This window comes from Hemicordylus capensis, chromosome 1 (genome assembly GCF_027244095.1).
Source record: "Hemicordylus capensis ecotype Gifberg chromosome 1, rHemCap1.1.pri, whole genome shotgun sequence".
NCBI lineage: Eukaryota > Metazoa > Chordata > Lepidosauria > Squamata > Cordylidae > Hemicordylus > Hemicordylus capensis.
In genome coordinates, this window is record NC_069657.1 from 352,328,365 (window position 1) to 352,355,229 (window position 26,865).

Consider the following 26,865-nt stretch of genomic DNA (forward strand, 5'->3'; position numbering starts at 1 on the left):
CAATCAATTTCATGGGATGACCCCTGATTCTAGTGTTATGTGAGAGGGAGAGGAATTTCTCTCTATCCACTTTCTCCACACCATGCATGATTTGATAGACTTCTATCATGTCTCCCCACAGTCATCTTTTTCTAAACTAAATAGCCCCAGGTGTTGTAGCCTTGCCTCATAAGAAAGGTGCTTTAGGCCCCTGATCATCTTGGTTGCCCTCTTCTGCACCTTTTCCAGTTCTACAATGTCCTTTTTGAGATGTGGTGACCAGAATTGTACACAGTACTCCAGGTGTGGCCACACCATAGCTTTGTATAAGGGCAATATAATATTAGCAATTTTATTTTCAGTCCCCTTCCTAATGATCCCTAGCATGGAATTGGCCTATTTCACAGCTGCCACACATTGAGTCGACACTTTCAACGAGCTGTCCACCACAACCCCAAGATCCCTCTCCTGGTCAGTCACCGACAGCTCAGATCCCATCAGCATATACTTGGTTGGTTTTTTGTAACAATGTGCATCACTTTACACTTGCCAACATTTGCCACTTTGTCGCCCACTCCCCAAATTTGGAGAGATCCTTTTGGAGCTCCTCACAGTCTGTTTTGGATTTCACTACCTGAAAGAGTTTGGTATCATCTGCAAATCTGGCACCTCACTGCTTACCCTAGCTTCTAGATTATTTATGAATAAATTAAAAAGCACCAGTATGGATGCAATAATCTTCCCCTGCTGTTGCTCCCCAACAATGGGTATGTAGTAGGCATGTGCCCAAAACGTTTCAGAGGCCATTGTAAAGGCCTCTGAAACGTTTCGGTGCTGGGGGGGGTATTTGGCATTTTGGCGCCGGCAGGGGTAGTACTTTAAGGGTGGGGGAAGGTGTACTCACTCCCCCCGCCACATTTCCCCCGCCAGCACTCTGTAAACTTTAAGCTCCTTGGGGTGGCAGCGTTCCTCCCTGCCACCCCGTTCCCCCTGTCTGCCGGAAATAGCGAGCGTGCGTGCGCCCATCATGCATGCGCATGCACAGCAGACGGGCACACACGCACTACTTCCAGCCACTTCCAGCCGACAGGGGGAACGGGGCGGCAGGGAGGAATGCTGCCGCCCCGAGGGGCTTGAAGTTTACAGAGTGCCGGCGGGGGAAATGCGGCGGGGGGGTGTGAATACACCCCCCCTATAGTACTTCCCCCGCTGGTGCCGAAGCCTCTTCGTGCACATCCCTAGTATGTGGTGATCTGCCTTTGCACATGGCGGCTCCATAACGCTTTTGTGACTAATAGCCATTTATTGATGTATCCTCTATGAATTTGTCTAATCACCTTTTAAAGCCAACTAAGCTAGTGACTAGCACATCTTGTGACTGTCAATTCTATATATTAATTATGCAGAAGAGCATACAGCACAAAGAGAAAGTGGTTTCAGAACTGAAACCACAGACATATTCTGGGCACTCTCAACAATGCAGTGAAGGGGTTAATTTAGCATTGACCAGTACTTGCAACACACTTGCCATCTTTATTTAGATAATATGGAGCTGTCTCTCCCTGCTAGTCTATTAAGATTAAGTAAACTGTTTCTCATCATTAGTGTGCCTAATGACAAGAGAGATGGAGCTGAACAGACAACGCCTTCCCTTGCTGTGCAATCCAATGAGGTCATTTCCCCATGTTCCACATCCTCACCTGCAATAGAAAATGACCAGCCTCACTACCTTTGCTGTGGGGGGCATCTTTTGTCATGATGGTTGCAGTTGAGTGCTGGACTGACTATTCGGGTTTTTTAAAATGTGATCTGGGGGATGTAGGTTGTCACAAAATGGGCCCATGTTCTACTAGCTGATGTCAAATTGGTGGGTCTTAGTCCCAGAAGTATGTGCCCAGTTTAGTCAAAGAGAGATTGTCAAATAAAGCAATAAATCTTCTTGTTCAATGACTTGGTGCAGATTCCAATCTAATTCTGCATGATGAGTGAGGCTTTCTGCATTCATGGTATCTCTAAGGGCCAGTGAAGACATGCAAACACCATGAGTACACTGGAGCAGCATTGCTGTCACAGTATCTTGTGCCATGGAAGAATCCTGAGAACACTGATATTCATAATATAGTTCCTGATATTCTAGGTTTATTAGATCTGTATTACATTTATATTTCACCTTTCCTCCAAGAGTGAAAACATACATGATTCTTCCCACTCCCATTTTATCCTGACAACGACCCGGTTAGGAAGGTTGGGCTAAAAGCTAATGAGGTCATTCACATAACTAGGTCTGCCCAGGTTAGAGCATGCACACCCTCCTACCCCACTGCCTAGTTGTGTAGGGTCACTGTTACCACAGAGTCTGTGGTAAGGAGTGGCCCGGCCTCAGGAATTTCCACAATGCACTGTGCTTCTCACACAGTGCATTATGGGATTCCTGGAGGCCAGGCTCGCTTCACCAGCCTCCAGATCATTGCACCACTCACCACTGCAGCAATCATGTGGGTGTGCTAGAGGGACAGTTTACCAGGATCTGAAGGTGGTGTGGGGGAAGTTGGGACAATTCTGCCTTCTTCCCACCCTGCCCAGCCCCACCTGAAGCAGTCATGTGAATGACCTTAATGACTGGCTCAAAGTCAGTAAACTTCATGGTTGAGAAGGGATATAAACCGGATCTCCCCAAACCAGTGCTGTGTCTCTTACACCATGCTAGCTATAATTAGAATTATTAATTATAGCATTTGTATTGTCCTTATAAAAACCCTATGAGGGAGGGAGTTTTATTCCATTTTTACTGATTAGGAATCGAGACTTTGTCCAGCATCATTTGCTGATCCATAGACAAGCAGGTCTTCCACTTCCAGGTCCAACGAAATCCAAATGCATTGGACCTCAACGGCCTTCCCAACCACCACTCAACTGAAACTCCAGTCTTTGTGCATACTGTGATTTTAGGTGCACTATGAAAAGAGACTGCTGTAGATAGAAGGAGAGTCCTGATTGCTACGACAGGTGAAAAAGGAAAAGTGAATGAAGGATTGGTGGAAGACTAAGGAAAAGATGAAGCAGCTGCATCCTCACCTGCTGCACTGGAGGATCTGAAGGTATAATTAAACCTTGGAGTGTTCCTTTGTCCACTTAGGTGAACAAGATTCTACGCATAGATCAAAATACATTCAGACAAATTATCTAGGGCTTTTGCTTTCCTTCTTCTGCCAGTCTGGCATGCTCAGGAGAGGTTTCTGCAATGACAGATATATAAAATTCTCCATTCATCTCCCTTTTAGGCTTCAATTTTCTCCTTAAAAAGATGTGCAGGCCAATCTGAGACAGTTTTGTGCCTAAGCACACTGAAACCAGTGACTTTAGTGAGCCTAACACTCCATAGGATTGAGCTGATATGCTTCTTTCCAAGCCTTTCCTGGATATTCTGAATTCCCTAGTTATCGTATTCAGCTGCAGCCTTTCCCCGGGAAGGCCTTGATCACTGCACCAAGGTCTTTGATTGGCTGGATGAGATGCTGTATGTCTAACTTGTCCTTTTAATTTCAGTGGAACTACTTTGAGTACTTTTCCTTATCATGAGGCTTTACAGACAGGGCTTCTACCCCAAATCTCCTTCGGGAGAGAGTGAGTGCATTCACACACCAGCCAAACCTACCCTGAAGTCCCTTTGAAATCCTTGGACCCACTCCACACACAAATTGGGCTTTGTCCTGTGAATTCTAGCTTATCTCGAGGTATATCAGAGTTTTTAAAATGCTGGTCTTAAGCTACTTTTTCTGAAAATGCTGGAGCAGATAGGAAAGGCACTGACATAGAATCATTAGCACGATGAGAGGGATATTCTCTTTAGAAATGAAGATGTAGCTCTTTAGTACTCTCCCCCCCTCCATTGGCTTGGAGGAAAACACGTGAACTTGCATCAAAACAAAACCCAAGAGCAGAGGGGAGGGGCTGCTTCCCTCAGTGTTTTGGGGTATTTTTTTTTACATTTTTATATCCCACTCTTTCTCCAAGGAGCCCAGAGCAGTGTACTACATACTTAGGTTTCTCCTCACAACAACCCTGTGAAATAGTTTAGGCTGAGAGAGAGAAGTGGCTGGCCCAGAATCACCCAGCTAGTTTCATGGCTGAATGGGGATTTGAACTCGGGTCTCCCTGATATGACAGTGCCGTGAGTGTGAGTCGAAATGGCTTTGCTCAACATTTACCCCGCAGCATGAAGCCATGTGCAAATAACTCCCATGTCATGCAGTCATAATAAATGAAATTGTAGAAACATAACCAGGCACATGACATTACTTCACACTTTCACTTCTGCTGAATTACAGAGCAGCCGTCCTGTATAGGAGCAACAGTAGATGGGAAGAGAACAGCTCAAGTATTCTCAGGAGCAGCATGATCCAACACCCAAATCTATCTCTCTATTAAGATATTTTGGCGGCTCTGCTGAGTTTTAAATACATTTCCAGGATCCGCTGCTTCTCTGGCTGCTCCTGGGTTCACGATATAGGAATGTCCCAATGAACATGAGCTGCATTCCTATGGAAATTTACCTGGGAGTCAGTCCCACTGAAGCATAAAGACAATCTCACTGACACAGGAGGACCACAAAACATGAACTTAAAATCGGGGCACAATCCAGCCAAGCTGAATAACCTTGCTACAATACTTCATGCACTTACTAGAATGTAAGTCCCATTGAACTCAGCAGAATGTACTTCTGAGTAAACATGCTTAGACTGCACTGCAGATCCTTGATCTCAGTGGAAGAATCAAACATATGCTTACAGTGAAATTAATGGACCTTAAATGTATTCATTTTGCAGGGCACAGAAGCAGGCATAGTGGGGGGAAACAATGACGAATTAACTGAGAAATCAAATCTTTTCAGCATCTCATCTTTTATAGTATCATATCACATCTTTGGTACACTTTCTGACTTCCTTCTTTTTGGAAATATCATAGTATTCAACTCTTTTGCTATAAAATATTCTCACATTTGCTTAAACTAAACATGTCATAGGCACTGTGGTACCTGCCGATCTGGATGGTGCTGAGTTACATTTGTGTCTCTGTTGAAGCTTTAGAAACAAAATGGAAAGTAAAGGGGGAAATGAGGAAATGTGGCAACAGCTTATAGCTGTCTGTGGCATGAAAGTGGATTATAATGTCATTCACTAACTGACAGATCATTTAGTGTCCTGGAAGAGTCTGTTTTTGCACTGCTGACATTTTCACAAGGGAATTTCAGGAAGGCTCCTTATTGTCAGAGCTATTTTTCACCCAATTTGTTTCCAAATGATGTCTAACCTGAGGTCTTCCCCCTGAGAGGGATTTAAGCGATGATTAATGAGAAGTGTTTGGCCAGACCCACCTGGGGAATGGCCCATCTGCAAACTCAGGTAAGATGGAGCTGCCTACAAGACGTCAGCTTGCGAATGGCAGATCGCTTCCCATGACTTTAGGCATGGCTCACAGCAAATGCAAGATGTTCACTGTTAGCATTGCTGTGATTCATAAAGGTAACTGGAGAGAAATGCCACTCAGTCTGTCACAAAGATTTGTAGATGGCACTTCAGTGTATTTCTGACAGCATTGTTGTATATCAATAGAGGGTGTGTAAAACAATTTACAGAATAAAATAACTGATCATATTATGCCTTCTTATGGTTACTTATCTAGCAAATTTACCATTCTTATCTCTTTTGTTTTCATATCAGTCCAGTGAGGCAGGTCAGCATCGTGCCTTTTTGAACAGTAGGAACAACAGCAAACTGTGAATAGCAGCAAAGTTAACTAGAACCTCTTACTAGAGCCTTCTGTTTTAGAGTGACAATATTCCTTCAGTGCTCTTCACATGTACAAGGTCCTATTCACCAACTCTTATTCTCATACAAATCTGAATGAAATCAACAGAAGGCATAAAGCACTGGTAAAGGTAAAGTGTGCCGTCAAGTTGATTTTGACTCCTGGCGCCCACAAAGCCCTGTGTTTTTCTTTTGGCAGAATACAGGAGGGGTTTACAATTGCCTCCTCTCGTGAAGTATGAGAAGATGCCTTTCAGCATCTTCTTATATCATTGCTGCCCAATATAGTACCAGCAGGAATTCGAATCGGCAACTTTCTGCTTGTTAGTCAAGCATTTCCCCGCTGTGCCATTAGGTGGCTTAAAGCACTGGTACTTGGTGGATAATGGCCCCAGTTCCATATAAGCTCATAGAGACTTGGGCTGCATTCGCACAAGCATAAAACCAGAGGTTAAGGGGCCTCCGGTTTCAGTTTGTGTATGTCTGAATGTAGGGAACTATAGTGATGACCAAAAACCTGTACCTTCAGATTGTAGTGAGGTTTGCCTCCTAGACCTCCAGCTTAGCAGTGTTGTGTTCGAATGTGACACCGCAGTCTCCCTGATCTGTACCAGGAGTTTGAGGGAGGAAGCTCTTTCCTAGCTCCGGCTGCTATTGTCTGGTTCCTCCTCCATTTCCTCCTCCTCTCTGCAGTCTCACTGACCGCAGAGTGGGAGTTCTCTGTGATGTCCAAACTGGAACAGGAGAGCAGGGGTGTGCTAAGAACCGTAAAGGGCCTTTTCGGTTGCTGCCCCACTTCTTTGGAACTCTCTTCCCCTTCAGATTCATTTAGCCCCTTCCTTACTGGTCTTCAGATCTCTATTGAAGACACTTCTTTTTCGCCAGGCTTTTGCCCTGTAGTTTACCTATTTGTTTTTTGTTAGTTACTTTAGTTCTTAATTTAGAATGTAGTTTTTAATGTTGCCTTGTTTGCATGTTTTTGTGCACCGCTCGGAGTTTTCGGAGTGGGCGGTATATTGCATGTCATAAATAAATAAATAAATAAATAAATAGGAGATGTTCATCTCATGGAAACTTCATATGACCATAAGTCAGGCAGCAATTTGTTAGAGGCTCATATCCCAACATGGTTCAATTGAGACAGAAATGCAGGTTTTCCACATTCAAATAATGAGGTGGGTCTCACGATCAATGAGACCCACCTCCAGACGGTTTGCGTGGAGAGCGGGCTAAGCCTGCTCTCCCCGCAGACGATCATTAGCCCTCCCTGGGTGGTCAGATTGGCCGCCCACACAACTGCTGGCTTCGTCATGGAGCCAGCAGGGGCTTGGGAGTTCGGGGGTTGCGCGGCCCCTGGGAGTTCCAGCATGCTCTGTGCAAGCGTGCAGAACATGCTGGAGAGACCCCCGAGCCGGGAGGCTGCTTTTTAGCTTCCCAGTCAGGTGTCTCCTTGTGAGTTGCCACGGCATGGAGCCGCGCCGCAGCAACACACTATCGTATAGCCCAGGTTAGCAGAGCACTCACTCCACTAACCTGGGCTAAGAGGAGAGTTTCCTAAGCGGGTAACCCACTTTGAGGCAACCAGTCTCGCCTGCAAGCCCGGTGTTCCTCATGGTCTGCTAAAACTGGGCTATGCTCCCCAGCCCGATTTTAGCTGGTCATGAGAATAGCCTCGATATGTTTTGTTAATTAGGGTTGGCATTGCATATTAAGCAGGTCAAGGAGTTGCCTTAAAAATCAGGTGAGAAAATGGGAAGGAGTAAGAAATGGCCATTCTTCCCAGATTGGTAGTGAAAGCAAGATGGTCCAAAGACCCCAGTTTCCAGCTGCAGGGAGTGCTGGACTCATGCCTTCTAGTCCAGGGATTCTGCATATTCAGGATCACATTTGTAGCACTAATCAGCTGTGGAGTGAAGGTCCCACAGTTCTGAGAATTTTGGGTAAGAAACCAAAGTATTGCCTGCCTAAGGAGCAAAAACAAATCTTGCACTAACCCTGTTATTTGGGCTATTCCCTGCACTTTGGGAACTTCTGTTGAAAATCAGCATATAAATATCCATCGTATTTGATAAGCCAGAATCACTTGTAAAAATGTTGTCCAACTGATGCCTAATATCATGTTCCTAAAATTCTAATGGAAAGCTTAAAAAAAAAACCCTCTGAAAATTTGGTTTCTTTTTGTGAAGCTAAAATTAAGACAAGTTTCTTAATGAGTGGTTTTCTTTCTCTGATTTATGAGATGACTGTAGACTCAGTTATCATAGGAGAATGTATTCCTGCTCAGTCTTCATCCTGTCTGTTGAAGCAATCCTAGGAAGCCACAGCATCCTACAGTCCAAACCATTAGAGCAAAAAATCGTAATGCATCCAACTGCCTACAAATAAAACAGATTGTTTGTAGGGATTACTTATGACTGATAAAGAACAAGCATTCAGACTGGTAAAGCCATTTGTCTTGTAAATTGCCAGTAGTCCCCTGGTTTTCTGTACTGATTGTGGAGCAGAATGCTTCTCACTTGCAGTATTTTGGCATAGCAGAGAATGGGAATGAGGGTAGCTTTTTAATTTTAAACCAACTGTTGTGCAAAAAATGCCTTCAGTTTGATGTGTTCAAAATGTAGCCTGCAAAACAATCTCTCACTTTCTTTAACCACTTCTCTTGCCAGCAACATGTTTACCATGATTTAGATGTCTATTATACGCATGAATGGCTTGTCTACTTAATTTCATCAAAAAAATGAACCCTCGTAAGAGGCACAGATGCTGGTATGATGGTAATCAAATTAGTTTTTGGACAGGTTTATGGCCACTTGCTGTCAGTTAAGCTCTTTTTGGCTATCTTCACTCCTAATACAGTTTTGATGGTGATTAATGGCTCCATTAATACACTGTTTTTGTGGTGATAGACACAACATTATAGTGTTGTTGACCACAGATGATCATAACATTCTGTAAAACCCAGTCCTGAAAAACATTATTCATACCTAATGTGGAAATGTCAGAAGATATGCTGCAAGCTTAATATGTAAGGATCTTCAAGGTAGAATTAGAATACAGCCCTACACACCACTGAAATTATGCTGCTGACTTACACAGAAGCAGGATAGAATCCATAAAGCCTATTTCCCCTTGTAGGTATAGTAAGTGTATATACCCTTATATAAACTTACTAACAGATCAGTCCCTCTGTCTTCAGTGGATTTTCTTCCTAGGTAAATGGACACAAAACTGCAGTCTTCTAGTGCAATCCTTGCCAGTGGCATTGAAAGCATTGGGCCACCAGGGCATGTGTCCTGGATCAATGCTTAAGTGCCCCAAATGTCTCCACACTGCCTGAGAAGTTGGGCATTCTGTTACTTTAACAAGTGGTTCCCAACCAAGGTTTCTCCAGATGTTGCTGAACTACAACTCCCAGCATCCCCAGCCACAATAAATTATAGCTGGGGGTGATGGGGGTTGTAGTTCAGGAACATCTGGAGGAACCCTGGTTAGGAACCACTGACTTAAACCATTTGGTGGTGGTGTCGCATGTTACTTTTTACAGCCCCTTGCTGTGTGCACTGCATGGCATCCGCATTCTCTGTAGCCACCTTCCCACCCCATGGTGTGATGGCAGTGGACACAGCCTCTTTACTGCATATACTCTCAGCTCAAGCAGGAATTCCCTGCCATTCCTGCATGCGGTGCTGAAAGGCAGGCAGTGGCCCTTCCTTCCTTCCTTCCTTCCTTCCTTCCTTCCTCCCTTCCCCTCTCACCACCTTGAGGCATGCAGTACTTGGAGAAAGCATGCTGAGCTTGCTGCAGCCATTTGCAGATGGAAGAGTGAGGTTGAAGTATAACAAAGGTGACACCTTGTGGAAGACAACAGAGTGAGGAGCTGCTTGATTTAAAAGATAGTGTCTGACACCCAGACTACTGAAGCAGGTGTGGAATGTGAGCTGTGTGCCTGCTGTGAAGAACCTAAGACAGCTGCCCAGTGCCCAGTATGCAGTGGGGAGGGTCCTACTTCAAAGCACCCTGTGCTTCTGAGAAATATGTCCCTGAGGGTTGTACAGTACTCAAGGTCATACTTTGGTGTGGCACACAACACTTCCAGGGGAAGGAATGACTGGGATGGGTGGATTGAAAGTTGCCCATCACTGCCTTCCCTGTAAGCACTCTGCACCACACAAAAGTATGTCCCTGAGGGCTGTTCACAATTCAGGGACATATTTGTATAGGTCTGTTTGAATGGAAGATAGGACCCCCAAAACCTACCTTCCCCACTGCACACTGGATACTACCTTAGTTGGAAGGGCTGCCACCACTATGGGTGCACAGCAACCAGTTCAAGTCCACTTGGGTAATCTGGATGTCAGTCAGTATAAGAATCTTCACCTTGCTCTCCTTGGAAATACTTGGCTCCAAAAACTAGAAGGGAGTTTTGAATTCTTTTAGAGAGCATGAAAAGATTTAATTTTCAAAATGGGATGGGGTGGGTGGATTTAGGCCCCAGATCTTTTAAGTACTTAGCAACACACCTAACCCTGTTTATTTGAAATTATTCCCACTGGTTTCAACTGAACACATGTTTAGAACTGCAGTCTTGAACTTCAGTACCAGAAAGAGAGCACTCCACACTTTTCTGGTTGTTAGTATGCCAAGAATATAGCTGCATGGACTTTTTTTAAAAAAATGACCCTCTTTTTATAGCAAGCAAATGATTAAAATAATCTACCACCAAGGCTTGGAGCTCCTGGATCCCTCCCAAGAAAGGGCATGTGTGCTGCCTGGTTTGTTTTCACTGAGACATCCTTCTGGGAAAAGGGGGAGACCTTACTTTAGAACAGGGACATCATAGGACCCAGCAGCGAGTAGTCAACAACACCCAAAAGATCAGACATGAGAGCTGTGTAGACTAATATCCCAAGACAATTACCTCCACCCAACATCTCCAACAACTGACAGTGCCAAGCCCACCTAGCTTCTCAGTGTTCTCCCAGGTTAACAGATGTTGTAGTCTTTGGGCAGAAGTTCTTTTCACTGTGCAGAAATAACAGAGCGGAATCTCTCTCTACAGTAATCAGAATAGTGTTAGAGGCCATTCTAAATAGTCTACAATTGGTTTTAGTTTAAAATGCACCCAAGAAATAAACTACTGAAGCGTAGGTTGCAGAAAGAATAACTCATACATAATGAACATAATGTGGGGAAACTGAGATACAGACAGACATCACCTCTCCAGTTCTTCCCACTATCTTTGAGTGGATTTTAATTGTAACCTGCTTTGATAGACCATCTTGGCTGAAAAGTGGTACATAAATCTAATAAATATATTTATCAATGCAATACAGAATCTCAGTTATTCCCAAATGTTGAATTGGCAATTGCTAATACTGAATGTTGCGAAGACTGCAGCAGTGTGGCAACAACACAAGTCCTACACACATTTATTTGGAAGTCAGAGTGAGTTTATTCAGCAAGAAAAAATTCTACCTAGGTCTGTATTCCAAATTGACAAAACACATGGTGGGGGGGATGCTAATTTTCTTCAGAACAGCACTTTTGTCATCTCATGTTTATTAAGCTAGCTTGGTTCCCTACTATCACCCAGTGGCTGTTTGCTTATATGTGCAATCTGATGTCATGAAGCTGGAAAGGGTTTCACCTCTGACCACAGAGAAGACTGGGGGCTTTACTGCGCAAGGAAGTGGTGCAAGTTAGGACGAGTTAGGAGGAGAGTATATAAAGTGCATATAAGCATAAATAAGCACAACTGGGAGTAAATTGAGGCCGTTCACATTGTTGCTTTTTATTACAGTTCATTACAGGTTTTCGTTTATTGTTCATATGGCAGGCTTCCCCCTGATCTATTCTGGCCAATAGGGTTGTAGAGGAGGCGGAATTGCATGCCTCCTGCTTTCTATTGGTACCTTGACTTGTGCCCAGGTAGGCAAGGAGTGTGTGTGTGTGCACATATGTGGTTCAGAGTATTTTAGTTTCCCCCCACAAAATTTAAAATATTTTAATCCTAGTGTATGCTTGCAATCAAATGTTCCATGATGCATTGACTGTCACTGAGACAGTCTCTGGGGTCTGTGGCACCAAGAAGCAGCACCTCTCAACCTGTAGAGTTTCCTGATAGGAAGCAGGCACCAAGTTTCCCTCCACCTGTTTTCCCATTGCAGCTTTCCTGGGCCAGCCATTGGCATCTGGGTCTGGAACTTGTAGTCAGAAGTAAGTCCCTCGCTAATCAGTTGGGTTCCTCCCTGGTAAGCATGTTTAAGATTGCAGTCTTATGCACACCTTTGGATCTTGTGCACGAGAGAGAGAGAGAGAGAGACAGACAGACACAGACACAGACACAGACACAGACAGACAGACCCCTACTGAACACAGTGGGGCTTACCTCTGAGTAAACATGCCTGAGATTGGACTGCATTTCTTTTTATCCCCCCCCCCACACACACACACACACTGCAATTGATGGGGACTAAAGTGCTCCACTTTGGCAGGATTGTGTCCTGCATATTTGGAACCAGGGCAAAACAAGGCAGCAATTCAGAGCCATGATTGGGTGGTGGAGAACTGATTCCTAAAACCTGGAATTGTAGTCACAGTAATAACATATGGTGTGCATTTTCTCTCCAGATTTTCTTCCTCTCCCTCTCCCTATCCTTTGATGTTTTCATACAAGAACACCATGGAGTTTTTTGTTTTTTTTTAAAAAGGAGGGGTTTCCACCACCCTGCCCAGGCACCATGGAAATAATACTTATTTGTCAAAGGAAATTGAGCTGCAGTTATTCTGCTGCAGTATTCTTGTTGGGCAAGAATACCCTTCATGTTTAAAAACAACAACACCCTACTTAAAGGTTGTGGATGTCACACAGCATCTAGATAGGCTGTTAAGCAGTGCTGTGGAGCAGTCAGCTGTCATTGTGAATGTCACTCAGAGGCGTATCTAGGGAAAATAGTGCCTAGGGCAAACACTGAAATTGCGCCCCCTTTCCAACATCTGACACCCATCTTTCAGATAACTTTACCATAATATCAGCTGGAAAATACAAGTTAGGCTTGTTAATCTATTAATATTTTAAAAACTATTTAACAGTGGACTTAGCCAGACCAAAAAATGCTGGAAAACTACACATTTCAGTATGCTGGGGCTCATGAAATACCCAAATACTACGTGGAGGTGTACTTGGAAAACTAAACAGAAGTGCCTGTCTAATTCTCTACTATGCATCATAGCATCACCATTACATAGGTTTTAAAAATAAATGGAGAATTTGACTTTCCCCAGATACTCTGAAAATAATGAAAGGATATGCAGAGTAAACTGTGTCACTGCTTGGAATATATCCTAGCATTTCAGAAAGACAGTTAAAATGAGAGCAAGAGAGCAAGAAACTCCCAGTGGGCCTTCATACTCAGGATTTCACACTGATTCAAAGACGAACTCACCATTAATAGCCATATTATTAAGACATCACATTTAACTCACTTATCACAAGAAGCAAAGTAAGAGCAAATGAATACAATCCTAGCTCATAAGCTTCAGCTCAGTATTCACAAGCCCTGATTCTCTGTACATAGTGCCATTCTGAATATGTGTACAGTGTCTTATATTATTATTATTTTTTTAAATTGCCTGTAGCCCCTTTGGGGGGCTTCCTAAAGGCTGTGGGGGGAGTTCTGCAAAGGTCCCCCTCCCCCTGCTGGCCTCTAGGGCCTCACAGGGACCATTTGAGCATGTGCGGTGGCCATTTTTAAAAATAATCTTTTTTTAAAAGTGGCTGCTCAAAACAAAATAGCCACCGCACATGCTCAAATGGCCTCTGCAAGGCCTGGCATGGCCTAGGGCCTCACAGAGGCTATTTGAGCATGCACGGTGACCATTTTGTTTTCGGCAGCCATTTGTTCTTTAATTTTTTGATTTTACAAAATGGCGCCCCTTCAAGTGGCGCCTGGGGCACGTGCCCTGCCTGCCCTACCCTAGATACGCCCCTGATGTCACTGTCAGCACCAACAATGTTGAGAAATGAAGTTGGGAGGTCCTGGAAGCCAAATTTAGGCTGTGAGGTAGCAGATTGAAGTCCAGGACCCCCAGAATAGTGTTCTTTGAAGTGCTACCTGTTCCATGCACAGAGCCAGCAAGACAGTCAGAGCTGAGGTGTCTCACTGCATGGTTGAGACAGTGGTGCTGGGAGGAGGGGTGTAAATTTGTTGGGCACTGGGATACATTTTGGGGCAAGCAAAGCCTGTACAAGATGGAACCAGTCTGCTGGTGCTTCAAAGCAAAAAGGTTGCAGAGCAGCTTTTTAAATAATGCCTGGAGGATTGCCAACAGGAACTGGGTAGTATCTGGTTCAGCAAACGAAATCCCCTAAGGTGCGAGGGTGCAAATGTTTCAGATGAACCAGAAGTAGACAGATTAGAACCAGGGTAGAGCAGATGGAAACACATGATAGCTGGTCAAAAAAGGTCAAATGACAGTAAGGGAGATAGCACATGCCAACATCATGTAAGAGACTTGGTGTCTAGGTATTTATATACAAATGCCAGAAGCCTCCGAACCAAGATGAGTGAGCTGGAATGCTTGGCTGCTAATGAAAACATAGATATAGTAGGCATAACAGAAACCTGGTGGAATGGTCAGAACCAGTGGGACACTTATTCCTGGATATAAACTCTACAGAAAGGACAGGGAGGGGCAGATTGGGGATGAAGTAGCCATATATATTTAATAAGGGATAGAATTAAACAAGCTAGAAAACCTAGGAGGACTGAAGTCCTCCACAGAATCATTATGGCTGGCCATAGGGGGACTGAAAGGAAATGTGTTACTTTTGTGTTACATGCTATTGCCCTCTGGATCAAAATGCTGAGAGTGACCTGGAGTTGGAGAAGCAAATCAGAGAGGCATCAAAGAGACAGAGCTGTAATAATGGGTGATTTCAATTAACCTCATATTGATTGATTGATTGATTGATTGATTGATTGATTGATTAAGTGCCGTCAAGTCAGTGTCAACTCTTAGTGACCACATAGATAGATTCTCTCCAGGATGATCTGTCTTCAACTTGGCCTTTAAGGTCTCTCAGTGGCGCATTCATTGCTGTTGTCATTGAGTCCATCCACCTTGCTGCTGGTCATCCTCTTCTCTTTCCTTCAACTTTCCCCAGCATTATGGACTTCTCAGGGGAACTGGGTTTTCACATAATGTGTCCTAAGTATGATAGTTTGAGCCTGGTCATTTGTGCCTTGAGTGAAAATCCTGGATTGATTTGTTCTATGATCCATTTGTTTGTTTTCCTGGCTGTCCACGGTATCTTCAAAAGTCTTCTCCAGCACCAAAGTTCAAAAGTGTCAATACATTGCTTGCAATACATTACATCTTGCTTCTTCAGAGTCCAGCTTTCGCATCCATAGAGTGTCATGGGAAAAACCATTGCCTGAATGATTCTAATCTTTTTAGGTATAGACATGTCACAGCATCTAAATATCCTTTCCAAGGCCTTCATTGCAACCCTACCAAATGCTAGTCTGTGGCATATTTCTTGACTGCTGGATCCTTTACCGTTGATGGTCCATCATAAAAGACAGAAACTATCCACCACTTCAGTGTCTTCATTATCAGTTCTGAGGCAGGTTGTTGTACTTGTTGTCATTTGTTTAGTCTTCTTTACTTTTAGTCATAGTCCAGTTTTTTCACTGTGCTCCTTCACTTTCATTACTAGAGCTTGCAGATCATCCACATTCTCAGCTATCAGAGTGGTGTCATCAGCGCAGCACAGGTCATTGATGTTTCTTCCTCCAGGTTTAAAACCACGCTCATCTTCTTCCAATCCAGCTTCTCTCAGTATACAGTATGTTCAGCATATAAGTGGACAGCAGGGTGCAGAAAGGAATTGTGCATAGGAGTGGTATTAAGAGTGGTGGCAGGTGATACTGACACTACTCAAAGTGTCAGAGTATATGGCACTGCCATTTTCAACACTTTTCCAAAATGCAATGTTTAAACATGCGTATATCGAGGCTGTTCTTGCATGCATCCTAACCCAGGCTAGGGAAGCCCAGCCTGGGTTAGGCTGTGCATGAGAACTGCTGGGATTGGGCCCGATCCTGGAGGGGCAGTGCTCCCTAGCCCATCTTTTAAACCCATTCTTAGCCAGGGTTAAGGGCTTGAGCAAGCCCTTAACCTGCGTGCTGAGAGATCATGTATTTACTAGGGCTACATTCAGCCCCAGTAGACACAGAGACAGGTGCCTAGAGTACCCGTCTCCTGGGGGAATCCTCCAGTGCATCACACATGTTGCGCAGTGCATTGTGGGATATTTCCTCCCGAGTTCCCTGCTGTGCCATGCAGCATGGATTGTCTGGGAGCACGGTCTGCACTCCCGGCAAAAGTCCAGCACCAGTCTAGGGGAAGGTGAATTCTACCAACCTTCCCCTGCCTGTCTGCCTGCCTGCCTACTGCCCTTCCTGCCTGGTCATGTGAACGACCACATCATGTATTAAGGACCAATTGTCATGAATCATAATGAAAAAAATCTGTTAGCTGTTTGAACAACACCTTGCTCTTGCTGCATTGAAATTAATGCAAATCCCTCCCTTGTATGAACTGCCACCTGGGCTAAGTGCAGTGAAGCAGGAGTAAATAGATAGTTCAGTAACTATCTATTAATAATCTAACAAACTATTAGATTTATTTATTACTAATTAATTAATTAGATTTATTGGTTTATTAAATCTAATGAACTAATAATAATCTATTAAACTATTTAATAATAGTTTAGAATAAATCTACAGTAGTTTTAAATTGTTTTCTTAATTTTTAAACGTTTTGATGTTGTTGTAAACCACCCAGAAACAGAAGATTGGGGTGGTCTACACATTTGAAAAACAAACAAACAAACAAACAAACAAATCTCCATTTGGGAAACTTCCAGGAAAAGCTAATTTCAGCAGTTTGAATATGAATCTGTTCATAGTTCCATGAACTGGTTCATTTTGTTTGGGCCCAACCATGAACTGGTTTGGCGGTTCGAGGGCAGTGCCGGAGGGGTGAGCAGCAAGTGGCACCTTGAAAAGTGAGTACAGCAGGTCCTTACCAGCATGAGTGTCACTCCCTGCAGCTTCCTGCTGCAGATGCGCAGACCCCCACAGCCCTGCGTTGTGGCCTCCGTGCATGCGTGGAAGCCATTTACATTGTTAGCAACACCATGCTGAGCACACAAATGGCTTCCACACGTTTGGGGGCCATGTGTATGCCGGTGCTGCACCACTGCTATGTGTGGGCTTCTGGGAGGTAGTGCCGCAGCATCAGGAAACTGCATGGAGTGGTGGTCATGCAGGTAAGGACCTGCTGTGTTCACTTTTAAAGGTGCTGATCACCCCACCCCACCCTGGCGCTGCCCTCGAACTGCGAACCGGTTTGTGGTCAGAGCAAACCGAAACAAACTGGTTTGCTGAACCACAAACCAGTTGGTATTCTAACTGCTGCATGCATTGAGGTTTGTGCACATCCCTAATTTTCATCTGTATAAAATGTTAATACAAATAGAAGTGTTGTTTTTTAAGCTTGGGGTTTTTTTAAGGGTTCTGAGGTTTTTATTTTTTATTTTAGTTTTTAAAAGTTATTCTTTTACATTTTGACATTTTAAGTTCCTGTTCCAAATGTGGCTGTAAAATTGTTAAAAAATATAAGTAGTGATTATTTCATCTGCACATCATGTAATCCCTCCAACTTGTTGCTTTAGAAACACTTATTATGTAAATCTTTTGGATAAATTTGGGCAAATGCCTACTTTTGCTTGTGTGTTTATCAAGAAAGTTTAGGATTATCTGGACAGTATTTTTTGTAAACAAGTTCAATAGTTACCCCAGGTGCTGAGTTTCTGTTTTGTTCCTAATACACATTTTGCCAGTCTGGATAATAATAAGAGCTAAATATCGAATTATAATCTGTCAACTGGAGACGAAACATCAAAGTACCATGTCATGTGTCCAATACAATGGAAAATTGTGGTGGATCTACCCATTTTCTTTAAACCTATTAATATATTATAATTCTTTTCATATACATAAGTATGATCCCATCTGTCTGGTACATGCTGGCAAACTTCACTGACAGATTTTATCTTGTTAGCAGAGGAAAGCTTGTTATGAGAACAGTTACAAAAGCTTTTTGAGTTCTGCCTAAGAAGACCTTGAAAGCAAAAATATATCTCATGATCTGTTTTTGTCTAGGAAAAAGAAAAGCCTTAATTAGTTATAGCATTAACAACAAAGAAGAAGAGGGGGTGGGATAAAACTCATAAGAGGAAACCAGAAAATAACAATCATGTATGTTCATGGGAACATGTTTATGGGAACATACATGATTAAAACATGTATTTTTTACACAACAGTATTTTTAAAAGGCTCAAGGCAAGCTATAATATAGACTGAGGACACAATCCAATGCCTTAAAAATGGTTTGAGAAGCATAGGTTTTGGTGGAAGTTCCCCCATGCCAGTGTAACTTCAGATATGCTTCCACCATCATTGCATATACCCCAGAAGAATGCTGTGTCAATGTAATGATGGCATCAGCGTAAATACACCATAGGATTGTCCAGTTTGACTACTCATTCTTAAACTGTGTACATTTTCAGGAAAGCCACAAAACCACAATGAACAAAGAAGAGTGAGCCAGAGTTTTATTTTGTTGTTTCCAATATATTCTGAAGAAGCAACCCACTGTTCAGTTTACATTTTTAAAATTTAAGCTTGTTAAGCTTCCAAGTGGAGCTTTGAAAGCACCACCATGTTCCCTTCACAACACAACTAAGATTCTCCCCACGGATATGGCTTTGTTCGATATTAGACACATAGGGCAAATGCACTAGTTGAGTTAAATTCAGACATTTTACAAGCTCTTCCCATATGGTGACCTTGACAAAATGTGGTGGTCTGCAGTGAACAAGCAAGCCTGGTCCTCCACACCACAAGGATTTAGAACCACTGTATTAAGTCAAACTCTAGTCCCATGGCAAAAGACAGAAACTTAGTTGATGTCAATATATTTACAGTAAGTGTACTCCTATTAGACTTTGTCTACTGGCCCAGCTTCACATGAAAAGGACATGTGGGCACACACATCGTTCCCCTGCAAGCAAACCTGCATGCCTTTATCTAACTGTGGGTGGGGTAACTATTTTGTAGTATTTGAACCACATGTAGAAGAGGTTTGGATTAAACCAAACCTGTACTACCCACCTATCATGCATTTAGGGAAATGTGTCCTAAAGGGGGAAGGGAAGGACATATTTGCTGACAATACACACATACCTCATGGAGTCCGGCCAATGAATGAAGTACCGTTTGAGCTGGCCCATGGATAGGATATTACTGTGCATGGTTTGAACATGTGTGAATAACTGCATGTGTGCACACTGTACACAGATTGTGATGTGTTCAACATAATATGTGACTATGACTTGATACATGATAGATAGATAGATAGATAGATAGATAGATAGATAGATAGATATTGTTGGTTAACTGAACAGAAATATAATGGGCAAGATATTTCAGCTTCCGCCTTCTTCAGTTGCTCTGTTGTTATACGCAAGGTACAGTAGCTGCAGTAACACTTATAGAATGTCTGTGACTATTCAGCACTCTAGGATTGGCTGTTGCTGAGATGTTTGCTGGAATCATGTGTGTAGGTCATTTGTTGTCTTATCCACATTCTGGATATTCATTCATTCATTCATTCATTCATTCATTATATTTATATATCGCCTGGCATGTGCATCCTTAGGAAGTGTACATAAGTTAAAATACAACGAATATAAAACAAGATTAAATTATTAAAACAATTGTATGATATGATACGAACCATTTGAAATTAATTAATTAAAAGCCCGAGAAAACAGGTGTGTCTTAAGGGTCCCTTAACAGCAGTCAGAGATAGAGAAGCTCTGATCCTGAAAGGGAGTGCATTCCAGAGCCCTGGGGCAGCCACAAAGAAGGTCTTGTCCCAAGTAACCACCAAATGAGCCAGTGATAAATATAACTGGACCTCTCCAGATGACCTTAATAGGTGGAAGGTTGATGACCAAGGAGGTGCTCTCTTAAATACCCTGGACCCACCCAAGATGTTGTTTGCACTCAATCAGGTAGATCACATTACAGGATCTGCAGTTGATGTTCTGTGTGATCTGATACAATCCTCACACGGGCAGAAGAAACTGAGCTAAGGGAGGCCAGCCAGGTTGCCCCTGTGCATGTGAACCACTGGGAGCCGTGCGGCTCCCAGCAGTTAGCCCGCTTAATGCCCCCCCCCCTTATACAAGGTTAGCAGAGCGAGCACTCCGCTAACCCAATTTTGACAATCGTGAGTCACCATGGCAACTCATTAGTAGACCCCCGACCGGGAGGCTACGGGAACATAGGAAGCTGCCATATACTGAGTCAGACCATCTAGCTCAGTATTGTCTTCACAGACTGGCAGTGGCTTCTCCAAGGTTGCAGGCAGGAATCTCTCTCAGCCCTATCTTGGAGAAGCCAAGGAGGGAACTTGAAACCTTCTGCTCTTCAGGCCTCCCGGCCTTGGAGGTCTCCTAGAATGCCCCACACACTCGCGCGGGGCATCCTGGGCCTTCTGGGGACTGGGCAGCCCCCGATCCCAGCCGCCCCTACCAGCTCTGTGCCGGAGCTGATAGTCATGTGGACGGCCAATCCAGCCACCCAGGGCTAGCCAGAGGATCATCTGTAGGGAGAGTGGGGCTTGACCCGCTCTCCCTGCAGAACCCCTTAAGGCTCTTCACACTGAGCATGTGTAAAGCCTCAATGTGTCATACAGATAGATGCAGGTGATACATCTTTTTGAATCACAACAGTGTGAACCTGGATTATTGATTTACGGCTTAATTACATCTCTCACCAACTATCTCTTCAGATTTGGTGCTGGAAAGAATGCTACCATAGGTGGTTTACTGATTGCTTAAAAAGTTGTTCCAAGTTGTTTAAAATAAGCTTTGTCTTATTGTTTGGTAATAGGAGCAGCAAGATGGAAATCAACCACAAATGGGATGTTTTGAATTTCATTGGTTGTTATGTTGCCTTTGTAGAGAAGGGTCTCTCTGGATAGGATGGATGCACAGTGGATGTTCTCCAGTGACATGTGTAGACGATGATATGTGCAGTATCTTTGTTGTTACAGATATGTTTGATTCTAAGAACCAAGCTGCAGGTCACATACAACATGAGGATAAAGAAACCCTAAAATCCAAATCTGATTAACCCTCAATCCTCAAAACACAAGCTAGAACAAATAACAAGGTATCATTCAGATGCTACTGTTGAGACATGGAGGCACTTAAAAATGGCTCCACCTGAGAGCAATCACCATGTGGTTCGTATTTTGTGTGAAATGCTTTATCACATAATTTGGGCAATTTTGACCATACCACCCAACAGGCCAAAGACTGGTTAAAAATGCTTAGGAATAAGTATAGATTTTTTTAAAAGGAGCTAGACCACAAGGATCCTGTATACTTACCAAGAAGCAGTCCCTGGACTCCATTTCCCCCCCTTTTTGAAACTCATTTTGAAGTAATGATTGCATTTTCCAGTGTATGTGTACCTTAATTCATCTCCACTGTTTCATATAGTGATTGTTTGTTTTGCATTGTCTATTGCTTATCAGGTTTCTCAAAACCTGAATAAACTAGAGATATTTTTTTTTAAACCCACAACATTCTACCTTAAGGTCATCATGATCCTTTTCTAGTGTCCCTGACATCTGAAGTATAGTGGGTGACAATTGAGGAGAGAGGCTTTTTGGTGGTGGCGGCACCGTGTCTCTGAAGTGATCTCCTCAAGGATTCCCCCCTTGGTATCTTTTTGGCACCATGCAAAGACCTTTTTATTTTCTCTTAACTTTTAACCTCCTTTTGACATTGTTTTATGCTGAGTCAGACCATTGGTCTATCTAGCTCAGTATTGTCTTCACAGGTTGTCAGCAGCTTCTCCAAGGTTTTAGGCAGGAATCTCTCTCAGCCCTACCTTGGAGATGCCAGGGAGGGAACCTGGGAACCTTCTGCTCTTCCCAGAGCGGATCCATCCCCTGAGGGGAATATCTTACAGTGCTCACACTTCTAGTCTCACTTTCATATGCAACCAGGGTGGACCCTGCTTAGCTAAGGGGACATGTCATGCTTGCTACCACAAGACCAACTCTCCTCTCTGTGCACCCTCTGTTGTAAATTAGCATGTTTTAGTGATCAGATTTACACCATTGTATAAGAAGTATGTGAAGAAGTATCAACAGGAAACTTGATTTAAACAATGATATCAATCAGGGTTTTCTCTTTTGTGGTTTAAATCAGGATTTAAATCAGTGATTTGAATCACCTTGATTTAAACCAATCCACCCTGTACCCCTCTTAATTGGTTGGGCTGACAACAACAGATATTTCTGATGGGCTCACTGCTTTGCTGGGTGTAGGTCTACAAGCTACATCTGGAGAAAACAGAAAATATAGATGACGCTTCCTTCCCATGTTCATTGAAAGCCAATAGATATTTTATCTTTCAAGGTGAAATATCTCTAGGTGTCCTTTTAATAAGAAGAATTACTGTTGGGGAGGGGGAGTAAAACTGACCAAGTGGTCATGAAAGCCAGTATGGATTTTGGTCTGAGGATAGAGACTGTGTAAGAGAGGCCTGGATACGACCATATACCTTATCAATAAAGGGATCTTTTATGAGAAAAGAAGAAGATCTTGGGGGTAGGGGAGCTCCTTCAAATCACCTCAGTTATTATATTTTTGTGACGGGACCCATTTCCACTAAATGGCATTGGCTTCATCCATGCGTCGTATCTTATATAAGAGGGTATTTGGGGAATGCCAAGGGTAACTGCTTTGGTCAAGGCTCCCTCAAATCATGATAGATTTTACATAGCTCTTCAAAGACTTCTAAGAATGGGCAAACTGTGCCCTTTTAGAGCATCCTGGGAGCACACCCTGAAGCCCTGCCCAGCACTGATTCACAGCCCTTCTGATCACAGAAAGAATCTGTCCACACCATTGTTGTTGTTTGTTGTCGCCATCATCATCATCATCATCATCATCATCATCATCATCATCATTTATACCCCACTTTTCCTCCAAGGAGCCCATAGTGGTGTACATGGTTATGTTTATCCTCACAACAACCCTGTGTGGTTGATTAGATGGAGAGATACGTGACTGGCCCAGGCTCAGCCAGTGAGTTTCATGGCTAAATGGGGATTTGAACTCAGGTCTCCCTGGTCCTAGTCCAACACTCTAACCATTACACCACACTGCCTCTAGCATTTGTCTTTGCAGACCCATGCCGTAAGCATGGGCTGCACAGGAGTGAGGCTTCTTAGGCACATCAGCATTGGAGAAGGGCTTGTGGGCACACGTCAGGGCATGAATACTTCACCCCCTTTTTTAAAATGGCTGAAGAGGGCTTGTGTCAGGACACATTTCTACACTTTTATCCCTCATGGACTCGCTGAACATAACTGGGAGGTTCTTTTGGAATGTGTCAAGGTGCCTGGGGCCTAAATGTACCCAGGTTGCTTTGGTGGGTTTACTTCCAAGTAAACACATTTAAGAATGAGCTGTAAATTGCTGTCTTTTGTAGCCACCCATGTGTTGTAGAAGCAAAGGGAAGAAGAGGGCGGGGGGAATCAAATTGCCTGTGGATACAAAAGATTTTACTTCTGGCACCTCGATGATTAGTTTTTTCTTCTTCTATTGTTACTCCTCACAGTTTCATCTGTAATATGTATAGTAATTGTTTGCAGCCTGGCAACAGAATGAAGGAGTAAGGGGGTGGGTGGGAATACTATAGCCCCCTGTTAGCCGCAATCCAAACTTCAAAGGCTTTGGGGACTCTGAACAGACAGGTTTAAAGCAGGCACAAAAACAAAAGGGCCACTTCCATCCAGGCCGATCCAGGGTGAGTCCTGGTCCATTTTCTTTCTTTTTAAAGCAAAGGTTCTTGGCAAGGGGAAAGAGGCATTATGCCCATGGCTGTATGCCCTCTCGGTACTGCATCAGATGGAGAAATGGGCATTTACAGCACCATAAATCAAGAGATAAACCATACATGAGCAGCTGCCGCTTGTGTTAATAACTATAATTATTAATCATGTCAATTTCACACCCTTCAAATTTATGCTATGGGCTTTCTTCAGGAAAGTCATCCTCGGCACCGTGAGCTGTTTATGGTATGAAAATATTATGTGCTGATGTTTTGGGGTAATTGTTCCATCACCCTGAAATTGGGTTTGTGGAGATACCCAATGCCCAGCAATGGTGTGTGTGTGTGTGTGTGTGTGTGTGTGAGAGAGAGAGAGAGAGAGAGAGAGAGAGAGAGAGAGAGAGAGAGAGAGAGAGAGAGAGCTTCTGGTATATATCATTGTCACACATTTGCCATTGTTATCAAAGCAAGTGAACTACTTTCGGCTTCTGTCCTGGTCTTTTGCCAGCTGATCATCCTTATTCAAATCTTCTCTTATGACTATGTGAAGACACACTTAGACGCTGCCTTGGTGTGATGTCAATTGTCAAGCAACAGTGACAGGAGTGGCAGAAAGTTGCTTCACTGTATTTTAAATTGGGGTGTCCAAAAAATAGTTCTATGTTGTCCCAAAAGAACCCCATTCCTGTCCCCATTCCTGTCCATGAGAGAGTGGACCAAATAAAGCTTTAAGGGCTAGTTCCACTTTTTGCCTATTTTAGAAAAGAATTCATTCACAAGGTTGCACAGTTGGTTTCAGAAGAAACAAACTTAACAGTGATGTCACTTTCCACGTTAGGGTTTTTATCATCAGGTTGTTGTTTTTTACAGTAACATTGGCAAACACTATTTGGCAACCATGCAAACAGCTCATGGAGGGAGTGATCCAATTATTAATTTTTAATCATAGTTTTCCTTAACAACAGAAGGCTTTTGGAAACTAATCATCATGTTAAGTTGACACTGCAGCAGCTACTAATCACCAACCATCCTGAGCAAGAGCACAGGACATTTCCCACTTACATGCTGAAGCTGCACAGCCCCCATTGGGCAGTTGCTAAATTATCCTGCTGACTTTACAGCTGCTCCATTCGAATGACCCCTAGAAGGATCCGGGAATTGTTAGAAGAGATTTCTATTAATCAACCACAAACAGACTATTACCATTTCACACTTTTCCTCCATCGTTTCACACATTTAATGAATATGAAGGTCTGTTCTTCAGTTCAAAAGCACTCTCAGTGGTGGGGGTGGGGGTTTAGAAAAATAAAGTCAGAAAAACAATAGGGATCAGATGGCAACAAGTGTTACTGCCAAGGTTGTTCTGAAACTGCTTAGACAGTAGCAAAAGGGTGAATCTGAGGTGCTCCTTCTACAGAGGCAGGTGGATTAGAGTCTTAAAGAGCTCACATTTACTGCTGCAGAGTTCATGAGTTCATTCTCTTTCTCACTGTGCATCTCTGCTAACCTGAGCCAGAGATGTCTTCACTCTTTCTGAAAGAGTCCAGGTCTCCAGAGGGAGGGAGAAAAAGCTACACATGAGGAAGAGTGCTTCCACACTCAGATCCTTCCGTCTTGTGCAGTCAACTTTTATTCCAGGGTTGCAGGGAGACTCCCGGTGGCCCAGGGACAAAGTTGTTTTGGGGGCTCCCCATGTGCCCCAGTGCTGAAGCCACGCCCCCACTGCCCCGCCCCACCACCGTGCTGCCCCCTCTATTTACCTGTGGCAGTGGTGGGCAGGTGGCCTTCTCGGCGCACCGGCTTCTCACTGGCCAGCATGCCAGCTTCTCTTGTGCCTGCGTATGGGCCTCCCCATTGAGTAGGGGGAGCGTAGTGCCATGTCACACTCTCCCTACTCAATGGGGAGTCCCACGCACAGGCGCGAGAGAAGCCAGCACACCGGCCAGGGAATGAGGAGGCCGGCGCGCCGGCCGGGGAGATGGGCAAAGCCTGGCCGCCGCCACCACCACCCACCACTACCACCACCAACAAGGGAGAAATGGTGGCAGGTGGCATGGGGTTGCACATGGCAGGGCTCTTGCGGGCCCCTTGACCCTTTGGGCCCAGGGTCATTTGCACCCCCTCATCCAATGGACGCTACACCCATGTGTCATTCCCAGGAGTGGCCCTTCCATGGGGCGAGGAGAGGTACCAGATTATTGGGGCTCCATTAACACAGCAAGAGGTCCTCCCCCATTTTAAAAAGGGGGGAAGGGGGAGGAGGGTGCATGCAAGGGGGACAACATATGGTGTCCTGCCTTGGGCACACTGAGCTATTGGGCTGCCACTAGTAATTCCACAAATCAAGCAAACAACCCTCAACCCCCATCCACACTACAGTCGCCTTTCTCTGCTTCTGATTGCTCACATCAGAAACGGATTTACTTGTTCTAAAATGGCTGAGGTCCAATGTTGCATCCGTTTGTGTATAACTTGTTATATGGGTAATTCAGACTGCTGTTGTTTTTCTTCCTCTTCTTGGAATCTTCTTTAGCCTGTTTAGTTGTTTCATTCCTTCAAAGGTGCACCAGCACCAGTGGACAGCAAACCTGAGTTGAGAGACACCTCTCATTTTGACAGGAAAAACATTCTCTTCTGTCACAGTGACTACAGAACTCCAATGTTCTTCACTTTATTTCCTCACTCAAGAATTGTCAAGACTGGTCTTATCACTAGGGAATTGTAGGGACTCACCTAAATACTGCAATGGGCAGTATTTTTGCTGCAGCAGTAAATGAAAAGAACATTTTCTTCAAAGTTATTACCAAGATTTATGTACTTCTTCTGCTCAGGTACAGCAGCAAGTCAAAGCACGGAGTGCCTGCTTTCAACAACAGTACTAATTGCGGGGGAGATAAAGGGATAGCGGTCATGGATGGTGGATAAAGGTGGTGGATAAGCAGCCCATCATGACCCAGGGTACCAATGCTTCCTGGGAAGTGTGGCATTCAAGGGACGGAGAAGAGAGACCAACTGGAATGAGTATGCTCCCCATTCAGTGATTTGAATGGGGAGCGAGGTAAAAGAAGGCTCTGCCATGACACTAT

The 26,865-nt window shown here is 43.8% G+C and overlaps 1 long non-coding RNA gene across 2 annotated transcripts in view; it reads left to right on the forward strand.

Annotated features, from left to right (window-relative positions):
• Window positions 1–26,865, forward strand: part of LOC128346889 (uncharacterized) — a 60,031-nt gene that overhangs the window by 18,412 nt on the left and 14,754 nt on the right. The window contains exon 3 of one of the 2 annotated variants that reach the window (XR_008317274.1): window positions 2,929–3,077. The exons of the other annotated variant lie outside the window; for it this stretch is intronic. This is a non-coding gene — a long non-coding RNA (uncharacterized LOC128346889). The remainder of the gene's footprint in view (window positions 1–2,928; window positions 3,078–26,865) is intronic. 2 annotated transcript variants of the gene reach the window in all.